Source organism: Rattus norvegicus, chromosome 17 (genome assembly GCF_036323735.1).
Source record: "Rattus norvegicus strain BN/NHsdMcwi chromosome 17, GRCr8, whole genome shotgun sequence".
Taxonomy (NCBI): Eukaryota; Metazoa; Chordata; class Mammalia; order Rodentia; family Muridae; genus Rattus; species Rattus norvegicus.
This window is the reverse complement of record NC_086035.1, coordinates 74,104,671-74,126,941: the sequence shown is the minus strand read 5'-3', so window position 1 is coordinate 74,126,941 and position 22,271 is coordinate 74,104,671. Positions and strand designations below refer to the sequence as shown.

At 41.1% G+C, this 22,271-nt stretch overlaps 1 long non-coding RNA gene across 7 annotated transcripts; it reads right to left on the bottom strand.

The window, feature by feature from the left end:
• Positions 1 to 6,710: 6,710 nt before the first annotated feature.
• Positions 6,711 to 20,173, bottom strand: LOC134482601 (uncharacterized). 7 transcript variants are annotated; one of them, XR_010058982.1, is made up of 6 exons: positions 19,061 to 20,173; positions 11,903 to 18,801; positions 11,766 to 11,812; positions 9,633 to 9,733; positions 8,561 to 8,706; positions 6,711 to 7,597 (listed from the first exon to the last, which is right to left on the bottom strand). It is a non-coding gene; the product is annotated as an uncharacterized LOC134482601 (long non-coding RNA). The 7 variants fall into 7 exon arrangements; XR_010058979.1 differs by having other exon boundaries at positions 11,766 to 18,801; XR_010058983.1 differs by having other exon boundaries at positions 8,561 to 11,812; positions 11,903 to 11,984; positions 18,666 to 18,801.
• Between the last annotated feature and the right edge of the window lie 2,098 nt (positions 20,174 to 22,271).

Sequence of the window (22,271 nt, the reverse complement as noted above, 5' to 3'; positions counted from 1 at the left end):
ACCACACAGCAAGGCTTTCTGTCTCAGTTAGAGACGTGCTTTTCAGTCCGTTTTCTCTTCTTTTTGATCTATAATGAGTACTCGAAAAGTGTATTAACAATTGGAGCTGAGGAGCCAAAAGTCCATCTCATGACTTAAATGGGATTGGAATTTTGGCTTTCAGAGACTGCCTTGAGTTTCTTAGAATGGGGAGTCTAACAACCTGGAGACAGAACTTCACTTTTCCTGGGTGAATTCTGATCGTGAGGGAAAAATACTTAAATAAATGAAATGCAAGACGATTGTTCATCTTCTTGTTGTTCTGGAAGTTGCCTAACAGGATGGCTACCACAATGGCACCAAAAATGATGTTCAGGGAATAGTGTGAAATAATTCCCTAAAATGGGTTTTAAAGCCATAAGGATATAAAGTAGAATATAGATCACTGGAGTTTATAAAGGAAGCTAGAGGAAGACTGGGTGACAGTCACAAAATATTGTTCCGTGGAAGAAATCAGTTGTATAGCAGACTACAGCGACTGTCACTTTGACATTTTATGAAGAACCAGGAAAGAGGAGGGAGTAACTATGCTGGTGGTTCTGATCCGATCATCCGCATTATACATATATCTAGTTATCATGCTCGGGCCAACAATTATGTATAAATAGTGTATGCTGGGTATTGTTTAAGGCAACTGCAAAAAAGTAAAGGGAAGGGAAAAGTAGGCAGAAGCTGGACACGTGGTGGCTCCTGTCTATAACCTCAGCCCTCAGACAGCTGACTCAGAAGGATTGCAACCAAGGTCAAAGCCAACTGGGGATACCTGGCTGCCTTGAATACTCATCTAAATTTCTCAAGAAACTAAGTGTTGCAGAGACAGCGTCAAGGTGAATTGTTTCTACATGAGCATAAATACCCGCGTTAGAAACCACAGAGGCCATGAAGAAAGCAGGTGTGAGCTCCTGTAGTCACAGAACCTCTGTGAGAAGTGAAAACGGGAGATACCCAGGACTGATTGGCCTGTTGCATGAACTAGAAGGTCAGAAAAAGGTCCTCGTTCAAACAATTAGAAGGCAAGGACTGACACCCAAGGTTGGCCTCTGAATTTTACATGTGTAGGCATACATATGAACATACACATACATAAACACATATGCATCATGCAATGCATATGTAAACATGCTATACTCATAAAACAATCACAAATACAAAACACAACAACGACAAAAAATAAAGTTGGAACAGATAATGGCCTGATATGTGCGCGCGCACACACACACACACACACACACACACACACACACATACTTTATAGAAAAAATTGTTTAAAATGAAGAAATATTTCGGGCTTTGTGTGTTTCAATAAAACAGTGGTCTATGTACAGATGCTTAGTAATTAAAAATAAATTCTAGAGAACTATAAATTCTATATTTCAATATATTTCAATATATTCAATATATTTCTATAATCTCAAGTAGCTTATAAAATATTTAAAGAAGAAAGTTCCCATGAAGGTTGGAGGTTTAGCTCAGAGGCAGTGACTACCTACATAGCATGCACAGGCCATGAGTTCAGCCCTCAGCACTGGGGTTTTTAATCTCTGATATAAACTGTCCGATGGTTAGCAATCCCATTTCTCTCTACATCCCTACCTGGAGTGCCATTGAACAGAAAGAGCACTTCCCAGCAGTAAGGAGACCTGGGTGCTGATCAAGGCCATTCCCTATTTCTATTTTCTTCGGTAAATTGCTCCATTCTCTGGTTCTGAGTTACCAACTTGGCAAAGACCACACCTGAGACCCCTTCAACTGAAGCAGCTCAGTCAACCAGTAAAGCCCATGACAGTGCCCAAGAGTAAAGACGCTCTTCAAAGAGGTATTTAAATCCCCAGTTACCCTGCTCACTAGCCTTGGAAACTTGACCATGGGCTATTTCCCTATATAAAAATGGGAATGATGAGGCCCCATATGTACCATAAAGGGTCATGACAGCAATTCAGGAAAGCAATGTGAGTAAATGGCTAGCACCTGTTCTCCTGGCACTGCGATTATTCTAGGGTCCTTGAGGTAGCCATCTAAGAAGTAATTGCAGGTAGGAAACAGACTAAGGACTAAAGCACAGCAAGAGAACCACACAGCCTGGGTGCTGTATCTCATCTCAGTCACCGTTTCTATTACCCACTCTTACTGTTATCTCATTAAAGAGGTAATTGTTTGCGTTAAGAAGAGGTAGATTTTGTTTAGGTGTTTTCCCATCTTCACATGTTTCTATATATTTCAAAAATTCTAAACTAGAAGCAAGAAGAAATACCAGCCCTTTGTTTTAACTGTTCCACATCTGTTACATCGGCAAGTAACAACTCACGAATGCATAAACTGCTCTTTTATTGACACTGAGCCTGTTTTTTGTTCTCAACTAGAGTGTCCATTGTCCTCACATATTAATGAGAACAAGACAGGCTTTATGAATCAGTGCTGTAGGCAACATCTATCTGATATCTATGGAAATATTCTGAGCCTGCCAGACTTCAAAGAAGGTTCTCCCTGGATATGTGAAACTTCTTCCCAGGTTGAGCTCCCACAGAGAAGATCTTGTTATGCATGCAAGGATAAATAAGTTTGAAGGGATGCTCACGGGTAAATCTTCAAAATTATTAGTTGAGTTAGAGATACAAAGAGACAGTAGGAGCAGATGCAGTTGGCTGAGGAGATTGGGACTGTCCCCCAGAAGTCCAAGGTGAGGAGCAACCTATTTGTGACAAGTGCGATCTCATCTTCCTGATAAAAGGCAATGTAAAGCCCTTAAACTGTGCCTTTCATCACTCCAAATTACTAATGACTACTCAGGATTCTTAGACCAGAAGGAGGAAAGTATTCCAAGAGGACAGCCAGAGAGAGAAAGTCTCCAAGGGAGCAAAGAAGAGATGTGAGTCTGTGGATATATCGGGGGTTAGAACAGAAAAGAGACAAAGGAGAAATGACTTTCTGATTAGAATAACACTTTTGATTAAAATGTTCCCCATTAAATTATATACCTGAATAGGGATAGCTTATGTGAAACCCTAGAAAACTTAGCATTGAGGACATAAGACTTATCAAGCAAATTTTGTTCTCTCTGTCTCTCTGTCTCTCTCTGTCTCTGTCTCTCTCTCCCCTCCCTCCCTCCCCCCTCCTCCCCTTCCTCTCTCTCTCTCTCTCTCTCTCTCTCTCTCTCTCTCTCTCTCTCTCTCTCTCTCTCGGCCAAATCCTTATTTTCCTTATTAAATGTACTCTCTAATTTATCATTTCTGGATTGCTATGCCAGAAAGGAGAAATAGCATACGTGTCTACATTGAATATCTGATTGTCCATAGGAGAGCAATTTTGAAACTGATTGTGATATCTCAGAGTTGAAGAAGATCCTCAAGGTAGCAATACCAAGTGAGTAGAGAAGGAGATAAATGCATATCATTCTGATGGAGCAAATTGGGATGTATGCCATGTTCCCAGAGCATACATAAGTTATGGCAGAGGACCTGCCAGGAATAATTAAGGTTCACTACCCACTCATTCTGATTCATGTAGGAAGACCTGACATAGTCATCAAAGATCATCAACACAGCTCCTGAGACTTTGAAGTTCAGGTCAGCAAACAGAGACCTGAGGGCATCGGTAGTGTCTGAGTATCTTTCATCACAGAGCTGCCTTCAGAAGAGAAAGGAGAGGTTTTTACAAAGCCAGTGAACACTGGGGTAATAATCGTTGCTTTGTTTGCTAAATTTAGCCCTTGTAACTTAAATGGGGAGGAAAAAAATATGCTCAGTAGATGTAATAGGAGATTCCTTCCCTATATTAAATTATGATTTACTGGTGAGCATACTGCCTGACGAAGGAGTTTATTGGCCAAAGATCAGATGAGAAATGCATTGGTGAAGCCAGAGATACCATCAGAGAGAATCAAGTTCAATCCAAGGAACAAATAGTAAGAAATCCAGATGACAGAAAAGAAAACATGCACCATGACAATATGGTTAAGGAATATGGTCAGTAACGCAGAAGCTGTGGTCTAAAGGAGAGCTATCAGAGGAAACTTGTGGGGGAGAGTATATGAATCTATGAAGAATATGAAGTGCAGAATATGCAGGATTTATGTCTTCAGGGTGGGAACTAAATGATAGCTTGTGTTTTAAAGAGGAAAAACTATTTGGAAATGGAAGTTAGAATCCATGAAAACGTGGTATATACAGAAGAAAGCAACAAGCTTCTAGAGAGATAGCTCTATGGTTAGGAGCATTTGCTTTTGCAAAGGATCAGAGTGTGGTTCCAGAATCTACACGGTGGTGGCTCTGGTGCCCTCTCTTGGCCTCTGAGGGCACTGCACACACAGGATGCACACACATCCTTGCAAACACTCATATACATTAAAAAATTGCCTCTGAGAACAGAACCAGTATTGTCTTCTTGTACTATGAACTGTTCTTGTTACATTTTTCAGGTCCATTCCACTCCCTTTTCTTTAAATAAGGGTTTCTCTTTTTAAGGTTGGAGCACACAACACTATTCAAATGTTTCAACGTTTTTGCTTTTTACATCGTTGTAGAAAACGTTTCCTTACCTAATATCATGAATATATCCTAATCCAAGTTTTACATTCTGACTTTCATATTGAGATCTTCAGATTCTCCTCTGTCGGGAGAATTGACTTCCCAGGAATCACTTTTAATTAGTCTGTCAATTCTTCTCTGATTTGTGATGTCTAGGTTACAAATCAAATAGTCTCACTTTTATACATCTATATATAAACTACTTCTACATTCTCTTCTCTTTTAACCTTAGTTTATTTTTCTGGTCATCATTTTATTTTATTATCACTTTGTTTCACTCTCTGTCTGTCTCTCTCTGTGTGTCTCTGTCTCTCTCTGTGTGTGTCTGTGTGTGTGTGTCTCCCTTTCTGCCTCTCTGTCTCTGTCTCTGTCTCTCTGTCTCTCTATCTCTGTCTCTTCTCTCTCTCTCTGTCTCTTCTCTCTCTCTCTCTGTCTCTGTGTGTGTGTGTGTGTGTGTGTGTGTGTGTGTGTGGTACGTATGTATGTATTCTGTCTGCATGCATGTGATTATGTATGACAGAAGATAGTGTCTGATGCCCTGGAGCTGTAATTACAGGTGATCGTGAGCTGCCAGACACAAGAACTGAGCTTAAATCCTTCAAAAGCACAGCAAATACTCTTAACCACTGAACCATGTCTCTGAACCTTCTATTCTATTCATTATTTTAACCCTTTCTAAGTTAAATCTGTTTGTTGCTAATACTGTCTTAAAACATATTATTATTATTATTATTATTATTATTATTATTATTATTATTTATAGCAGTATCAGCAGCACTCAAATTAACATTGTCTAGACTTATTTAAATTCACCTGTTTATGAATCCCTTAATAAGGATTTTAACATGAATAACACTCATACAGTCTTTGGAGTTAAATCTCTTCTCCAATCAACCTCAATAATAGGTAAGGTATATAAGTAGCCTCTCATTCTCTCGGTGTAATAATATTTTAATTTGATCTTTTTCTTATGTAGTAAAAAACTAGGTACAGACTTTTAAACTAATAGTAATGTCTCTTCCATTCAAGGCTGATGGCACTCTGAAGTTCTTCTGAGTGTTACTTTTTCAATGTCTGTTGTCACTGTATTGTTTCCTCTTTCTAGGAATCTTTTCCATCTAGTGGATTTCAGATCTATTGATGGTTGACTGCATCTTACCCACTAGATGGCAAAATGACTTTTAGGCCTTTGGAAAAACGTATATCCTTGTACATTTGAAATCTTTATATTTTTCATTTTTTTCAATTAGCAGCCATTGTATTTTTTATATTTCTGTTTTCCGTTTTTTCCCCCTTTCCCACAGACGTGTATAAGAACTTTTGAATCCTCAGTATGTTAACCTCTTAAGACTTTCTAACTTTGTGTGTACTTCGTTCCAGATCATTTTTTCGTATCTGACTTCTAGTCTTTGCCTTCTTCACCTGCACTTAATTATCAATCATTTTGTCCTTTGCATTTCAATTTTCATGATTATTTTCCATTGTGAAAGTTCTATTTGGTTGGGTTTTTTTATTGTTTATTTCTTAATGACTTGTTCTTTTCTTCTTTAATCAGACCTCTATCACTTTTGTGTGTGTGTGTGTGTGTGTGTGTGCGCGAGTGTGTGTGTGTGTGTGTACTGAATTCTTATATGTATAAAACTGACCTACCCTGTGTTTTAAATAACAATAATAGCAATTGCCATATGCAATGGCCTCAGAGAGAGAGAGATAGGTCCTCTGAGAGAGATAGGTCTATATTAGGAATTGTCCTCGAGATGAACATCAACAGCAGTGGAAAGAAAACGAGGACAACCCATGCAGAGAAAGCAGTTGAGCCATGGGGCTAAGGTGCTTTGTAAAAGTAGTCTTTGATAGAGACAAGAGTCTGGCCTATGTCACCTCACCTACTGGCTACAAAAAGGAGACTATTAGAGGATGCAGAATCATCCTCAGACAAAGTGCCCACAGGAGGATGGCAGCTCATTCACATAAAGTTAATTGGAGTTGACCTACATAGATGGAAAAGCTCATCCCAGAAGCCAGAGTTTGGGCAATACTAAGTCCAGTACTAGGTTGTGAATACCTCCCCTGAAGCTTTTGGTCTGGGAGGTATTAGGTGAGTAAGATCAAAGTACATTGGATAAAAGTCTCATAGAACAAATGAAATTTTTGTAAGAAATCTTTATTCTGCATAGGAATGAACGGGGATTGCACTTTTGGGGTGGATGGAGAAATTTTCTATTGAACACATTTCTTACTTTTCTTTTTTTTTTTTGCCTTGGCCTTTGCTGAGCCTGCATCTCTTCGGCGATCATTAGATCATTAGATTAGGACTCTCAGTCCAGAGGCAGGTGTTGAAACAAAGCCCATTCCTCCAGATTTGTTCTCCAATCTCTGGGCACTTGTAATCCCAGCTTTTGACATTCGGGCATCTCTAACTTTTCAGAAGCTTTGAGAACCATTGTTATGTTTTGTCATCATTTCCGGATTATGTTTGGAATGTTCCTTTATTAGTCTAAGATCTTATGTCTCCAAAGGCAATGTTCCTTCGTTGGAATCCTGTATCCACAAGGCACCAATTCAATAAAGAAGAAAGGGCAATACACTTCGGATTTTCACAGCTTCACTGAGGAACATACCATAAAATTTGCCTTATAAGGGAGACAATTTAATAGCTGTAGCACATTCATATCATTGTGCAAATGTTTTAATAGTCCAGTTCAAACCAGTTTTTATCATCAAGCACACATAAAGATAGGTCCTTTACTTCCTATCTCCTAAATTCCCACCCTCACCCTTAGGGAACCACTCGCTTCTTTCTATGGTTCAGCATTTTGGACATTTCATATAAATGGAACAAGGTTTGGGTACTAGTTTAGAGTAACATGATTGCCATGCAAGCACGAGGATCAGACTTCCATCTCCAGGATTCACAGTTTTAAATAGTCCAGAGTCATGGTTACTGCCACGCCTTGGGTCACAATACCAGAGAGGCTGAGTCAGGCAAGTCCCTGAGTCTTGATGGCCAGCCAAGCCCAGGCCAGGCTGATATCCTGCATCAAAAACAAAGCAAAACAAAAAACAAAGGAGCAAACAAAACCAGTTTAAGGCATCCTGAAGAACAACTCCAGAACGTTCCCTCTGGGTTCACATGCACATGCGTATGCACACACGCACACACGTACATCTTCAATTTATCACTGTCTAATGACTGCCTTCGATCGCTCCTCCTACCTAGGAACTAATGGTATTGTGTCAGTCAGAAGTCATATCTTCATGAAACAGGGTTTGTTGCCTCCAGATTTTTTTCTCACAAAAGTCATCTTTGTGATTGTGTGCATATCCAACAGGTGACATTTGGAATTTGACAAGCACCCTCAGCAAAAGAAAATGTCCTGAACAGTCCATGGCTTTGTTCCTCTCCAGTTAGGAGAATACAAATAATGTTTTGACTTGTGCTCATGATGAGAAGTGCCCAAGGCATCCAAGCTCCAGCTAAGATCACTGACTTGGAAACCTAGGCTGCTCAGTCAGGTGACTCGGTGGAAAGAACATACTAGCCAGCAGAAATATAATGCAAAGGCCAGGTAAATTTTAAATTTTTCTAATAGCTAGAGATGAGAGAGAAAAGGAAATTGGTGGCATTGAGTTTGATAGTTTTTATTGGATATTTTCTTTATTTACATTTCAAGTGTTATCCCCTTTCCCAGTTTCCCCTCCAGCAAACCCCCATCCCAACCTCCCACCCCCTGCCTCCATGAGTGTGCTCCCCCACCCACCCACCCACCCACTCCTTCCTGACATTCCCCTACACTGGGCCATGGAGCCTTCACAGGACCAAGGGCTTCTCCTCCCACTGATGTCTGACAAGGCCCATCCTCTGCTACATATGCAGCTGGAGCCATGGGTCCCTCCATGTGTACTTTTTGGTTGGTGGTTTAGTCCCTGGGAGCTCTGGGACAACTGGTTGGTTGATATTGTTGTTCTTCCTATGGGGTTGCAACCCCCTCAGTTACCTCAGCCTTTCTCTAACTCTTCCATTGGGGATCCGTTCTCAGTCCAACGGTTGGCTGCGAGCATACACCTCTCTGTATTTGTCAGGCTCTGGCAGAGCTTCTCAGGAGGCAGCTATATCATACTTCTAAAATATTTCCCTTTCAACCTACAATGAAAAGAAATTATTGAGCTGTCTTTTACTTGAAGTCTATGACATCCTGTACAATAGTTTCCAAATAGTTCCTTTCAGCCTTCAATACACAAAAATCATTGTGGTCTGTGACGTCATGTGTATAACATATCTCATACTTACAAATACATCTGGACTTGAACTCACATTTCATGTGTTCAGTAGTTACCTGGGACCAGTAGCTACTGTATTGAACATCTTAACACACTTTTACAGAATGGCAACCAAAACCACGTTCATAAGAAAGATCAATGATGTTCTTGACTTGCAAGTTTCTCGTTACAGAGAGCTAGCCAGGTATCAGTCATTCCATTATTACCTTAAATAACAAATTTAAACAGAGCCTTTTTCTTACTGGTGTTAATATGACTAAATTTTCCACGACAGACAAAATGTTTGGTTGAAAACAGAAGTCAAATTTTTAGCTTATCCCTCTCTTCTCCCCTAAACAAGCCAACAGGAAACATTGTCTCACAACGTGTGGCCATGACTCTCCCAGGTACCCAGATATAGAGAGCCATGTCAGCAACTTGAACGATGGCCACAAGAGTGGTGAGAAGGAGTGGCATGTGATTCATCAAGCTCGGTGCCCAGGGCAGAAGGGAAGAAGTCACAATGGCACTGAACATAGGCAACAGCATCAGAAGGATGACGGGATTGCATGTAGTTAGGTCACTTTGCTTTCCATCCTTTTCCACTCAGTCAGGAGCTCCTTAAACACACCTCACCTCCCTGCAACATAATATTCTGTGGAGGGAACAGTACTTGCCTTCACAGCGCTAAGATTGATGGAGCTGTGTTTTTCCCTGAAACCGAGTGACCACAAATGTTCTTTGTCATATATAAATATTTAGTCCCTACTAGAAACATACTATTCTATAAGCCATATGGGTGCTCCTTACCTTCAAAGGTTCCACGGGTGAATAACCAACACCACACAAATACATTTTAAAAAGGATCTTCCTTACCATGTCCAAATTTCTCCTAATAGGGTCCTTCCTTCCTGCCAATTAACACAAACAGTATCAGAAAGACACAAATGCCCCCACAGTAGCAGAAAATACTAAATAGATTTGGATGGTCATTTCCTTTAGATCTCTTAACTCTAAAACATAGAATCTGGAGCAAATATAGGTCCGATCCATTTTTTTTTATCGATCCATTTTTTAGATAAGTAAAAAGAACCCATTAAAATATGACATCCAATGAAGATGGAGGAAAAAGAAGCTCCAAATGAAGATGAGTTAAGTAAGTTCTGCTCTGTGGAAACAGCTCGGTCAGAGACGTACTTACACTATGCAAGAGTAAGGACTTGATTTTGATGCCCAGACCCTACATAAAACGTCACACACAGTTGCATGTGGTTGTATTCCCACTGATGTCTGGGTAGAGAGAGGTGGATTCCTGGAGCTCACTAGTGAGCCACGGTTGTGTAACAGGTGAGCCCAAGGTCAGTTTAGAAAGCATGTATCACAAAATAGATGACCCTTGGGGAAAAAGACCCAAGATTGACCAATGGCCTCCAAATGCATACACACATATGTGCAGGTGCACACACATACACTTCTACACACACATGAGCATATACATACGGAAGAACATTAATATGGCCCTGCTGAACTAACTTTCAATTCCTAGCAAATGGTAAAACTTAGATTTGGGCCAGCCAGATGGTTCAGTGGATAAAGGTACCAGCCACCAAACCCGGGGACCTGCATGGCAGAAAGCAAGAAGAGGCCCCTACAAGTTGTCCTCTACGTATACACCATGGATGCAAATGCTCACACATTCTCTCTCTCTCCCTCTCTCTCTCCCTCTCTCCCTCTCTCTCTCTCTCTCTCTCTCTCTCTCTCTCTCTCTCTCACACACACACACACACACACACACACACACATACCAACTACATAAATAAAATAGATGAATTTTTAAAACATAGACTCAATGAAGATTGAATAAGCAAACGTTAATATAAGGGTAACCCTTCGTGCAAGCTCCCTACTTCTGTGTTTCTCAGTTTCCTGTTCTGCAAACTCTACTGTATTCATAACTGTAATTATAATAGGAAACATAGCTCAAATGCATATTGGTCTGCCATTGTACTGTGCACTAAGAAAATATTTGCTTAGGCAGTTTCTGCATATGAAAGGGAATCTGACTGCTCTCGTTTTAAAGATAAGAAAACATAACCACTTGGATTTATTATGATCTGTGCGCTACAGTGTATGTTGGGTGAGTTTCTCCAAGTAAAACTTGGTAAACTCTTGAGTAACAGATACTAACACTAAAGAATTGGTGGGACCTTTGAAAGCTCCCATCCCTTTGGAGATCTGTTTAAGGACTGATCCCTTTACAAATGAGTTTTTAATCTACGCTTCTGGCTGCACCAGGCTCTCAGTAAAGACTTGGTGGCTTTGGAGACTAAAGGAGAAGTAGGAAAATTCTCACAGAGTTTGAATTCCTGATGTGTGCTTTCCTTTTCCTTCATCCTCAAAGTCCTACCAATTGTCAGAGTACGTTTTGGGAAATGAGAGGTGCCATATGGCAATACTGACGGAGGTCTGGCACTTGTAAAGCCTTGGGGTTCAGTCCTCAGCACTACCTTCCCCGCAAAAAGCAAAATCAAAAAAAAAATTAAAAACAAAACAAAACAAAAAGCATAAAGGAACTAACCACAGCTAAAAACCACACCACAATTTCTCGAGTAATAGAGAAGCTACGTCAGGGAAGATGACCTCCTGGCTCTAAGGATTGGGGGATAATCCTCATGATCCTTCCCAAACCAAAGGAATCCTCCCAAGCAGTAAAAGTCGTGTCATCCCAATATGGGACGACTTTTTACAATCCATCATGTTGGGTCATGACATCGATGGCTCTTCGTCTTTTTTGGTATCCTGTGTCACTGAGAAAATCTTACAGTCAGGGAAAGCTCTCCTAAAAACGCACATGGGCGCACACAACTTTTTCTTCTAATGGCAGAAATTTGATAGCCCTAAGGAATACTATACCTGTCATGCTCCCCACAAATGATCACATACCCAGATTAAAGACAGTTGGATTCAAACCAAAGGCGGGGATGTGTTTCCTGTTGAGAGAAGGGTAGCAGATAGAAATTCATGATCTACGGGGCACCGCCCCTTGTTCTTCATTGGATGAGTTGTATGACACAACTTACTCCTGGCTTCCTTTTTATATTTCAGTGGTGTCTTTAGGGACAAGTCACTCTCAAAATACAGATGGGAATGAACCATGTCCACCTGTAATATAAAGGAAATGGGTGTTTTCAATTTAGGTCAGAGAAATTAGAACTTCTGAGTCTTGGGAAGAACACCCAGCTGGTGAGTGACAGATGGGCCTTGAAATGCCTAAGAGATGCTCCTTAGGCAAATTCTCAGCACCAGGTCTTCTTTCCTGACTTGATTTTCCCAGTGGGTTACATTCTGGTACTTTTGCTCCCAACTACGTTATAACTAAGTGGGTAGAGCTGAAAGCTAAAATACACAAAGAAGGAAAGGGAAGAAGGTTAATCTAACAAAAACAGCCTCATTTTTTGCTAAGAATGGAGACTGATATAACAAGGAGCAGCACTTAAATGGGAAGCTGGAGCAGGTACAAAATCATATTAAACTATTAAAAAAAATAAAGATACAGGGATGTCGCAATGCCAATTATTTGCAGAAAGAAAGCACAATATTACCAGAGAGACCTTTCAACAATGAGATGAGCGAGATCTGCTTTAGATGTACAAAAAGGGGGCCTTTTGTTCTCAGTGTATATTTTAAATTAAATGCTATTGTATAATTAATAGACTCCAACATTATGCATGAAAGAAAGGCATGAAGTAAAATGACTATTTTAATCCCTGAAGCCACTTTGAAATCTCAACAACAAGACAAACCATGTGTTCCAAACTATGGGAAATGAGTTACCCAGGTTTCCATGATCTTGATATTAAAACTCAGGTTTTTAGGCCTTTCTGAATGCTAGAATTAAAAAAGAAATCTTAAGGTTAGAGACAGAAAAGATACATCAGCAATTATTAGCATATTTATTTATTTATTTATTTAGCTCTTGCAGAAGACCCTGCTTCTATTCCAGAATCTACGTGGTAGTTCATAACCAACTATAACTCTATTTCTAGAGGACCAAACACCTCTTTTTGGCTTATATATATGGTTAAACTAAGGTTAAAGTCTGAAACTTCCTTCTAAGCATCCAGAAAATCAAGGTAAAAACAATGGATAATTTCTACCCTCTTCTGACAGGCTCTAGAAAACACCCTCCTAAGAGAGTGAACTTCTGGAAGCATAGGCACATTCGCTCCACTGCTAGTTCATCCATTATGCTGCCAACAGCCCAGAATTTTCTCTGTATGATGAGGGGGAAAGAGAAGAAGGTTCCAGGTTTCCAGGAAAGCCTGACCTCACCTGGACTTTCTGTATTTTCTGAGACTTTGCCCTTTCACTCAACCCTGCATAGCTTCCATATCCCCACCGCAGACTTCTGTGTCGTTAAAAGGTTGGGACATGTGGTCAAATGACACCAAAATAAAGGAAATTCGAACGCCATCTTCATAGGTCCAAAGAGTTACTCATGTCTCTTTCAGATGTCTGTCTTGTACACACTTTGTCTGAATAGAAAAATAAGTGACAAGGTTTGAGGAAGCAAGTTATTTTTTCATTTCTTTATTTCTATTGGTTTTCTTTGTAGCAATTCGGGATATAGTCAAATTCCCAAAACAAAGAGACTTTAGATAAAATAGGACACAATAAAGCAAAGGAAAACAGGAATTCTAAGTCTTGGGCTATTGAGAATAAAGTGGTTGGTAGAGAATCCAAATTATGAATAACCACTTGAGTGCATTCATCCCCTACATTCATCCCTAAGTTTCTCAATTTATCGACCCCTTGTGTCCTATAAGTCACCCTATGCTATTGCAAAGCCCCAGGTTTCAGCTGCAAGGTGACTTGGGAGAACCAGGGGGATTGTCATTATGTCTTACTATTTTTATTACTCTGTCCAACTTATTGCTCACTAGTGAGTAGCATATCAGAGAGAGTGGAAGCCTGCCGCCACCTAAGGAGCAATGCTCCAAGTTCACAAGGACAATTCTGCACCTTGCAGATTCTTCAACTTTATTAGTGGAGTGTCACTGGTCAGAGTCAATATAGCCCTTAAAATCTTTGTCTCATTTGTTCATCCATTCCTCATTTACATGATGTGATAAAATTACCATCAACTTTACTCTGACTTATCCTTACTAATTTTTATGTGTCTGCCTCTTCCTCCACTTAGAGGTGAATGTGATCGCCCAAAAGCTAATGGCCATTAAATGCATTCAAAGAAGCCATAGCTTCATTCAAATGCTTCCATAGTCTAACTGTGTCCTTTGGAATGAGTATATTCCAGTTTTCATAGCCATAAAATGAGGATGTTCCTATCCAAATCAAGTAAGTTCTTATATCTAGTTTACACATATTTGGTGAGCTCTTCTGTGTATCAGGATTTGTAGTACACTAGCGGTGTGAAGTCTCCCACAAACGTGCCATTATCGATGTGTCCCAAGGCTCGTGGAGGAACTGACAATAAACAAAGATTTAGAAGAACATCTAAGGACAGAGTCTAAATTGTTACTGGGCAGAAGGAATATTTTTGGAGGATCTTGCAGAGGTAACAGCATTTGAGAAGATAGGTAAAGGAGAGAGAGGTGGGTGTTAAAATAAGGAATCGGTGGGTGAGAGCCTCTTGCCATGGAGGGTACATCAAGGGTGCTCTGGAGCATGGCTCATTAGGGTGGAGAGAGAGAGTGTGTGAAGTCAAGCTGGGTGGAGGTGGTGAGATTCAGCTCTAGATGCTGGAGTGGTGAGAAGCAGTCAGACCAGGAAGAACATGCTCTGGGCCTGGCAAAGATAGTGTCATGGCCTACAGACACAAAAAGTCTGCACGAGACATAGAGCATCCTTGGCTTTGAGGCTGGGTGAGATCACATTAACTGAATTGAAGGTTCACTCCGATACATGCCATTTGTCATTTAATAGGTTTTGAAAAGTGACAGTGTTTATTCAATCACTTACCTCCTATTGACTGGAATAGTCACACGCCTTCTCTTGAGGGAGTAGCTTTCATTGAGTTTTCCCTAACTGATAGACTGTGGTATTTTCTAAAACACCATACAGTATGGTTTTGGATGGTCTAGTCACCAATAAGAGCAGTGGACAGAACTGAACTCAACAACCGATTGTGTGAGAGACAACCCATGACACAAACTCAGGCTTTGAGGCTCCGGAGCTCCCTTGTTCTCATCAACCTATCATTGTGAAGCCCTGCTACTCAGACTTGCACATCAAATGCTTAACTCTCCTCAGTAACAGGGGACAACCCTTATTACCCATTATTTGGAACCTTAAAGGACCAACTTCCTTCATAGAAGGACCATAGCCTGAGGTGTAGGCTACAAGCAGGACATACCCACACAGAACCTAGAGTTCAAAAGATTCTCTTAAATCCTTTTACCATGCTGAACAACACTGACTTCAGTGCCAATAAAAGAGAAGCGGCATCGCTTCTGAACAAACTGAATCAGAAATGCGATTGTTCTGATGAGGAAAGCCCGGTAGTGCCAGTCAGGGAGGAGTGTGATGAGATCATTTACTTCATCTGATAAGGCTTTAAGGACATGGACACAAACAACAGAGCATCTTAGTTCTTTGGAAAATATTTTGGAATCACTAATTAGCCTGGGAACCTTAGTCATCACTTACTAATAATCACCCCGAAAGAAACAAATGCTCTGACTGTAGGTGAGTCAGTGGCCTGGGTAACAGAGAAGCAAGAAAGCCAACTGACTTTCTCACTTCCTTTCCTACAAGCATCTCCAAGAGAGGAGCATGCTAGTATGAAAAGACCCAGAATCACTCTCAGGGACCCACCCATCACTCAGGATCCTACCAGTCTCTCGGGATCCCCCACTCATTTGTGCAGTATACTCAGATTATGAAATCTACCTTGTTATAGCAGCAACTATAATACTATTGTGAAAATTCTCATTTCCTTCTTTGTCTCTTTTTTTGTCCACTCTCGCTGTGGCTAGTGTGCAGGACTGTAATCCTCTGGGTTTTGAAAAAGTATATAAAGTGACCGCTATAATTATAAGTTATAAAATTTAAAATATTTAATAGCTATCATGAATATTCATGCCACAATAAATGTAAACACTTCTGTAAATGTAGCCATAGAGTGGACAGGGTGATGCCTCAGTCGATAAAGTGCCTGCCACAAAAGTACAAGGACTTTAGTTTGATTCCCCAAATCCCACCCTGAAAAAGACACAGACAGTGACAGCTGAAGTTGTTCTCTCTCTCTCTCTCTCTCTCTCTCTCTCTCTCTCTCTCTCTCTCTCTCTCACACACACACACACACACACACACACACACACACACACACACACACTTTAAAGGCATATGCTTATAATCCCAGCATTTGAGATACTGAGGCAGGAAGACTGAAATCTCATCTCTGCTTGACTCAAGTTCAAAGTCAAAGCAACAATCACACCTCAGGCTGTTTTAAAATTGTGTATATTGTCTGTTTATTGCACAGCTTTCTGTGCTGTCACCGGGGATGGTAATAGCTATACTCATGCTACCAAGATTAATAATGTTTATTGAATGATTTCAGTGGCCCTTAAACAAGTGAAGCTTTTCAGTCATGCTAGCCAATCTCGCCAACAACTCTATATAGCTAGTAATATTAGCTACGGGTTCCCAAGAGGAAAGCTGAAATGTGATGAAATTCAATAACTTGTAAGCGGGCACAGGATTCAAATTGGTAGAGCCACAAGCTCACTAAGTCTCTGCTCTGGGGCCCTTACCATCATGCTCCGCCACAATAAATGCACAAATATAGGAAATATGTGCACTTAAGGAAATTCTGGTTATGGTGAGCAAAACGCACACACGTAAATTATGGAATAACAATGTGGAAACTGCATATCTTGCTGAGGAGTGAGCGGTGAAATCATTAGAACTTCAGCTTCGCCAACTGTAGAAGTTCCAGGCGAGTGCGAAAAATCCACATCGAAAAGAACAAAACACAAAACAGAACAAACAAACAAAAGCTGAGGTGGATGTTGTCCCTGTGGAACGTCTGAAGTTGATCTCTGGCTTCCATGTGCACACACAACTGGGCACATGCATCTGTGCACAAATACACACCTATAAAATTACACATATATAAAAAGAAGAAGGAAGGCGGGAAAGGAAGAGGGAGGGAGGAAAGGAAGGGAAGGAGGGAAGGAGGGAGGGAGGGAGGGAGGGAGGGAGGGAGGGAGGGAGGGAGCAAGCAACCAAGCCATGGAAACTTCTTTAGGGATTAAGAGGAAGAGACTATGAATGTGGAAGGGTACATGGAAACCTGGAAAGGGAATCACAGCTGCAGAGGAATGAACAAGTTCAAAGTTACTGCTAGGTCAGGCTGGAAAGGACAGCGCCAGACTCTTGTCTTTGTCCCCTGGGAAAATGAGCCTCTTGATGCCAATCCAAACATCAGAGTCCAAACACATACAGCAAGGGTGACCGCTATCAAGTACCTACTCACGACACACATCAATCACTGTGAGTGTGGTATTTCGTGATCACTGCTCTGTTGATTAGAGATCATTTCTCTGAGGTCTAATAACTCCGTGTTCGGCCCTGACGGCCATTGATAAAAGGCAGTAACGTTTCATTTTCTTGCATTTATCACGGTGATGGCCACACTGTATAAAATAAAATTGATGTTCTAGTGTGTTTTCTCAGAGACGACATAGTTTTGCAGGGGAAATTCAGTTTCGCTAGGTTTTTAAACGTGAATTAGAGGGTTGAAGAAATGATTCACCAGTGAAGAGTACTTCCTGGTCTTACTTAGGTCTTGCAATAGGTTCCTGGCACCCACATGAGGCAGCTCACAGTCACCTGTAACTCCAGTTGCAGGAAAACCAACTCCATCATCAAGCCTGCATGGGTAACATATGTATACACACACACACACACACACACACACACACATTTTACAATGGGTAAAATCACTTTCACAACATGAATTAATACCTTTTAGTAGACAGCTTGTCTAGTATACACAAAATCCTGACTTTTGTTCCCTGATTACATGAACTCACTGTGCTGACACACACCTATAACGCCTGCACTGAGGCAGAAGTTCAAAGTCATTTTGATATCTTGCTTAGATAAATATCTAGTGTGAGGCACTCCGGACTACATGAGATCATATCTAAAGAGAAAAACCCTGACTCTTCTCTAGTATAAATACATGAAGTAATACATAATCTAACCACCCAGCATTAGCTTCCTATGTGTTTGCTTCCATTGGTTATAACAGGTATGATGCTGTCCTATGACTCATCTCATAGTACACACACACACACACACACACACACACACACACACACGTCATATAGTCATATATGTCACGTGTGTGTGTGTGGTGTGTGTGTGTGATATCTTGCCATTTGTTTTTGGTAATCTGTTGATTTTACTGAATGGAAATGCAGAAAGTAACAACGTGCCCATTGGACAAAGACCCAATTCAAACTGATCCTTAAGCTATTTGGAAATGTATCTCACATAAGTGTTAAAGATTTTACACACGTTTGCAAAATAAGCACACACACACACACACACACACACACACACACACATCTTACAAAGTAAGACGTTCTTTTGCTCAAAAAGAGATTCTGGGCTACTAAACCACGGCCTCTGTCTTCAGCCCCACAGAGCTTGCTAGAACACATGGAACTTGGTTACCAGAGGCCTGAAAGGATGCATTAGCATCTGACTGAGCTTTCGGGATGCCTTCTTAGCTGTTCTGCACCACGGAGCACTACTCTGCACCTTTCACAGCATCTCAAAGTAATCTTGCCTGGAAAGGCTGATCCTTACGTCAGATGCACTGCTTCAAGTGCTGGGGTTGGGAATCCGGTACATCGTCTCCTAGCTCTCAGAGAGAGCGGGCGTGCGCTTTCTCACTAGTTCACTTGGCCTGTCATTTCTAGGCACTCAGAGAACATTTTGTAACCTGCGAAATAGAAAGAAAGCTTTGAGAACAGAGTCGAGGTCTTTTTTTTTAGGGATACACAATGTTGACAGAAATATACTCCAGAGGAATTTAATGCAGCTTTTTGCGGGCTCCTGGCACAGTTTCTTTCGTGCATCAGTGAGTGAAAAATGAGTATGGGAAACTCCTGACAGTAGAACAGGGCTGGGGAGAGCCCTTGCCTCCAAGCCAACGATTAGATTCTACTGTACAAACAGAGAGACGGCTGTGAACTGCTCACCTCTGGAAGGTAAACACCGCGAAGGGAACACCCTCCCATGGGCTTTGAAGCGTTCACCTTGTAAAAGGAAAAAGGATGGCTTTAAGGAGTTCTTCATGCAGAGAAAAGAGGAAGCTCTTTGAAGTCCGGCTAGTTCTGGGTCACTTATGAAATCGGCCACGCTTCTGTCTACAAGCACTTCTGACTCTGTTGGACCAGAAACAATAGGACCAGTGCTTTTTCTCTTCTCCCTTCATCTGTATGAAGAAAAATGGAAAGTAAAAATCTCCAGAAAAGATACAAAAACCCTAACTACCAAGAGGCAACTAGCGCCCTGGGAGTCATTCTTCTGCTCCTCCTACTAAAAGGTACTTAATTGGAGTGGATGTTTTAACTCCAAGCAGATGTGTTAAAACCTACTAGGTTCGGCTCCTGATATAGCTCAAGGACAGAGCACATGATTGCAAAGGACCCCGAGGGAGGGGGTGGGGGAAATCGTCTACACTGTAGTGTAGTTAATAAACAGAATGCATTTCCTCTGAAAATAGCATCGGAAGATAAGAAAGATAAAACCTTGAGAACTGAAGACTTCCAGAAAACGTGAGTTCTTCTCTTTTGCTGTATTTGAATAGACACAGCCAGGCTTCTCTCCCTGATGTAAATTTCAGTGACAAACTAAATAGCCATCCAAGACTCTCTAGCACAGTGGTCCTCAACCTTCCTACTGCTGCAAGCCTTTAATACAGGTCCTCGTGCTGAGGTGACCCCATTTTGTTGCTACTTTTTAACTGTAATTTCGTCACTGACATGAATTGCAATGTGACTATCTGATGTGTAACCCAAAAATGGGACATGGGGTTGGGGATTTAGCTCAGTGGTAGAGCGCTTGCCTAGGAAGCGCAAGGCCCTGGGTTCGGTCCCCAGCTCCGAAAAAAAAGAACCAAAAAAAAAAAATTAAAAAAAAAATGGGACATGACCCACAAGTTGAGAACTGCTGTTCTAGAAAGTGCTTCTTCAAGACAGTTGGAAAATTCCCAAATGGGATAGTCTATTGATTCTTCTGTTTGTCCAAAGAGTTCAGCATCCCAGACAAAACGAGCAGCCTACAAACCAAATTCAACTTCTGATGTTCTTTTTCTTATTGGTCATTCTATTTATTTACATTTTAAATGTTATCCCCCATCCCAGTGTTCCCTCCACAAACCCCCTAACCCATCCCCCCTCCACTGGCTTCTATGAGGGTGTTCCCCCACCCATCCACCCACTTCCTTCCACCTCCCCGCCCTAGCATCATCCAGCCTTCACAGGACCAAGAGCCTTCCCTCCCATTGATGCTAGATAAGGCCCATCCTCTGCTACATATGCAGCTGGAGCCATGGGTTTCCCCATGTGTACCCTGTGGTTGATGGTTTAGTCCCTGGGAGCTCTGGGAGATCTGGTTGGTTGATATTGTTGTTCTTCCTATGGGGTTGCAAACTTCTTCAGCTCCTTCAGTCTTTCCTCTAACTCCTCCATTGGGGTACCCCCCTTGTTCAGTCCCATGGTTGGCTGAAAGCATCTGTGCCTGTATTGGTAAGGCTCTGGCGAAGCCTCTCAAGGGACAGCTATATCAGGCTCCTGTCTACATGTACTTCTTGGCATTAGCAGTAGTGTCTGGTTCTGGTGGCTGCATATGGGATGGATCTCCTGCAGATATGCAAAGACACAATTTACTGTTCCCATCTTTCTGCCACATGGCACAGAGGAGAATGACAAGCCATCTCAATGACCTGCATATGGGTTCAGATGATGTGCACTAAATCGTTGACGTTATACAGTAATGGAAATGCTAAGTATTTTGTTGTTTTGCTGTTATTATCCTTGCCCCATAGAGTATGTTGTATTGGGAAAAGTGGGTGTATATGGCTTCCATTCCTGCTGGTGAATGTCTTGGGGATGGCCAGTGGGTTCGACTGGCAAGATGCTAACAGGGACAGTATTGGTAACTGATAGGATTTTTAAGGTAATTTCACAAGGCTTAGGCTATAAGGCACTTGGAGAGTCAACAGCCCTTCCTTTAAGTACTGATAATATTGAGAAGCAACTGAATAAATATACCATATCTAACCTCATACCTGAGCAAACCCTGAAAATCTTTCTCCCGATCTAATACGATTTCAAACTATATGAGCCGTCTTCCTTATAACCTAAGCATGTGGAAAATACTGTATAAATCTATACAACGTTTGTACAAGACAAAGCTTTGTACGTTCAATAGCAGACAGGGTTCGTGCTTAGCATACCCTCTTAAGATCCGAATCAGATCAGAAAGACTCAGGGAGATTTGGGCAAGCATGGTATATGACTAGTTTGTGTCTAGCCCTTGTGATTCTGCTTTATCGTTTATGCTCAACTTTATTCTCATTATGAGCCTCCAATTCTAATCTTCACGGAGTATCTCATTTGAACCAGATAACATCTTCTAGATGTAATTTTCCAAACTTACAAATTAAGGTACCGAGTTCATTTCAAGTCAGGCCAGTGGTGAATGAAAGCAACACCTTTCTACCAGTAAGTCCTGCCTACCCAGGAGAGGAAAAGCTTGAGCCTCATTAGTCAGAACCCAACTTCTGTCCGGTTTCCCTCACGTCATGCAAGTGCCTGTACAGCCATTCCCCAAATGACAGATAGATCATATTCCCATACTCTGTTTTGAAATCTGAATTTAATCCCTACAGAAACAATGTTCTAAGTGGCAGTTAAATTCCTGCCCAGCTCAGGAAAGACAATTTAACCCGTAATGTAAATGAATCACTGTAGACTTGCTGGACAGAATTCTGGGATCTAGAAATAGGAGACTCGTGGTGACAGCCCTTCAAACTACCCGAAGTATTTGCATCTTTATAAAAGGTGCTCAGTGTGCCAGAACGAGAGGGAATGAGTGCTGAGGTGATGTGTAATGTTTCAGAAGGCTTGGGAAAATAGCCAGTGTGCCTAGGAGAGTTTAGGCAACAAGCAGCAATTCCTAGAAGTCAACAAGCAAGGTTATTCCCTTCGAAAGTCTTCTTATTCACGTCTCTTTTTTTCTATCAAAAAAAAAACCCACAAAAAATTTAAAACAAAAGTAAAACCTATTGTACCAAGGACAAATACTGAAGATAAAGACAATGTAACTCAAAGAATTATCAAACGGCATCACAATGCACATGCCTTAATGTTCAAGAAAATAAATATTTATCGTCTTTATAAAGGG